The sequence below is a fragment of the Priapulus caudatus genome, unplaced genomic scaffold, assembly GCF_000485595.1.
Source record: "Priapulus caudatus unplaced genomic scaffold, Priapulus_caudatus-5.0.1 Scaffold2, whole genome shotgun sequence".
In the NCBI taxonomy this organism is placed as follows: domain Eukaryota; kingdom Metazoa; phylum Priapulida; class Priapulimorpha; order Priapulimorphida; family Priapulidae; genus Priapulus; species Priapulus caudatus.
In genome coordinates this window covers 974,044-977,311 of record NW_014577063.1, presented here as the reverse complement: position 1 = coordinate 977,311, position 3,268 = coordinate 974,044, and positions in this window count along the sequence as shown.

The following is a 3,268-nucleotide window of genomic DNA, read 5'->3' as shown; positions in this document are numbered from 1 at the left end:
AACGAAAATCCGCCGCACACGTGAGTAAAATGACGCATGCGTCAAATTACTCAACGAAAATCCGCCGCACACGTGAGTAAAATGACTCATGCGTCATTTTACTTGAGTAAAATAACTCACGTGTGCGCCGGTCACGTGTGCGCCGGTTAATTCATGAAACATCAATCATAATAATCATAAAATTCAGTGCTAATATCATGAGCGTGCTGTTGTGAAATCTCTGCATATAATCCTATTTGCGTAATTTCAATGGAAAATGGTTTTCGCGTGAAATGAATAATCGGATATTATTCTGCGGAGAGATACGGAGTTGGCCGTACAAGTAATTTACCCTATCCGCGTGCAATGACAGTAAACTTTGCAGTTTTGCCGTGCATGTGATAACGCTGACATTGCGGACAAAACGCCATCTGTTGCTATTTCAAAATTATCAAAAGTATTGAGTTTTTGCTTAGCAAAAGAGGATATAAAACGTTACTACTATCGATCAATCGCATTGTTCTCGAACGACTCTATATGGTCGATTTTTCATGAATGACATGACAGCAGATGTGCCTATTGTGTATTTGTTTGGTTGTAATTCCTGGAATTGGCTAGAATGTTGCAGACATCTATGCTTCTACGCTAACTCATGTGTTATCGTTTAGGTAAGCGTGAGGCACCCACGGAAGATGACGTGGCCAATGCACTAAGTACGGGCTTTAAATTCTGTTTTAGGTGTAGTATAAAAGTCAAACATTTTTAGAGAAGTGTTTATCGAAGTTTATTAGTTTAGTGTTATTGGTTTAGGATGGTATAATATGGTAAGTACACTTAATCAAAACCAAAATGCTATTTTGGGTATGAAAATTATGACAAAAAACTGGTGCCAAAAACTAATAAAACATAAAAAGTTCAAAATATTTAATGGCATCACACCTTGACATAAAATTCATGATCATATATATATATATATATATATACATATATATATGCATAATTATATACGTATAATATAGTGATTATCTGTTGGTCCGGGATTTTCATCACCATGAATTTTATGTTAAGTAATGCACATCAATATTGTGAACGTATATTATATCATCATTTTCATACCCAAAATGGCATTTTGGTTTTGATGTATACATTTAATATATATATATATATTTATATATATATATATATATATATATATATATATATATATATTATATATACATATATCATGTCACATGTAATTTCACATAAAATCAACTGATTACTCTAATCAGTTGATTACTCCAATGTACCCTTTTTATCATTGTAACTCCATGCATACTGATCGTTTGTTGAATAAACTAGCCTTATAGGCAATAGTGGTCTGTATGCATAAATAAACTATTATTTTCTTGCATTTATATTGCTATTTCTTTTGTCAAATTCGACACGCATGCTGCAATATACACGTATACGTGTAGGGGCATCGCGGAGATGGTAAACATATCAATTAGATTGCATGCGGGCCAGTCTAATTGTGAACGGAGACGTTTATAAGCGCGTGCACGACCACCCACAGCGTCTGTAGTTTCATTGCCACTGAGTTGGACAACATTTCAACCTCCACACACATAGTGTAGAACACGTAAGTTACTGTTTTTATGTTAACCTTTACGGACGTACAATATGTTCTATCTGTTGTCATAGTTATTGTTCTGGTGGGGAGAACGATGCTGCGAAAGAATCAAGAAGGTAACGCATTCTCGCAGTATATGTGTGATTATGAGTGGCATGCTTACATTTGTATTAATAACTACTTTGCAGATTGACAGCGAGATGCGTCACATCATCGTCATCATGTTCATTTGCTCTTGTAAGTTTCACAGATGTAACTAATCCACAGACATAATACAGATGTAATAGCTACACACACACACACACACACACACACACGAGCGCGCATACACACACACACACACACACAGAGACACACACGCACGCACGCACACACACACACGCGCGCGCACGCACGCACGCACGCACACACACAACATTTATATATAGAAGAGGAGATAAGAGAGAGATATATATATATAGAGATATTGATTAATTGATTGATTGATTTGATTGATTTGATTAAATTATTATCTTGTTCTAATGACCACAGTATATGGACTGTTATACGCAATCTGCTTATACTATATAGTCATGCTTCATGTATGCTTCTGTGTATCATTTACATGTATCACGTGGGACGATCCATAGAGCGGAAGCGTAGGTGGCTTTCGGAAACCAACGGCTACGCCATACCGAACACAGTAGAAGAAAACTTCGATAAGTAAGATGAAAATTGGTATCACCTATAGTTAGTTTGTTGATCGTGAAAAATAAATTGCGCGTAAATAATAATGAATAGATGTTAATGATATGCTAAATGCATCAAACCGATATAGTTGCGATATGGCAATGATCATCTTGCGACTAAATTTACGGAGAATGAATTTTCTAGCAAGAGTATACATCTCTTAAAGATCCCATTGTCATCCCTGTCGCTTTTCGGCTGTCTGTGTTTCTTGCGAACGTATGTATGTTTTAAGAAACTATATGAACCTACATAGAAATAAACGTATGTAAGCCCGGCGCACACGTGAGTTCAGTTTTACTCCAAGTAAAATGACGCATGAGTCAAATTACTCCAACGAAAATCCGCGCACACCGTGGACGTCAAAATGACGCGATAGCGTCAAATTACTCAACTGAAAATCCCCGCACACGATGAGCTAAAATGACTCATGCGTTCATTTTAACTTGAGTAAAATAATCACCGTGTGCGCCGTGTCACGTGTCGCGTCGGTATATTCATGAAACATCAATCATAATAATCATAGAATTCAGTGCTATGTATATCATGGAGGCGTGCCGTGTTGATGAAATCTCTGCCATATAAATCCTAAATTTGCGTAATTTCAATTTGGAAACATGGTTTTCGCCGTGAAATGAATAATCGGATATTATTCTGCGGAAGAGATACGGACGCAGCGGGGACGAAACAGAGTTGGCCGTACGAAGTAATTTACCCTAGTCTAAGTATAAACGCCCGATCTAGCTCTGCATAGATGACGAAATTATATATATTATTAAGTAGCTATAGGTCTTGGCATATAGCGTGGTTGCTTACCAATGCGATAGACATGATCAATGAGTTTAAACACGACTGTTTAACAATTTCTCTTGGATTAGATTAGACTGAATGCGCCTTTTTGGTGAGATTTCTATATCACCGGGGCTTATAATTTTTTCCCGACATGTGGGC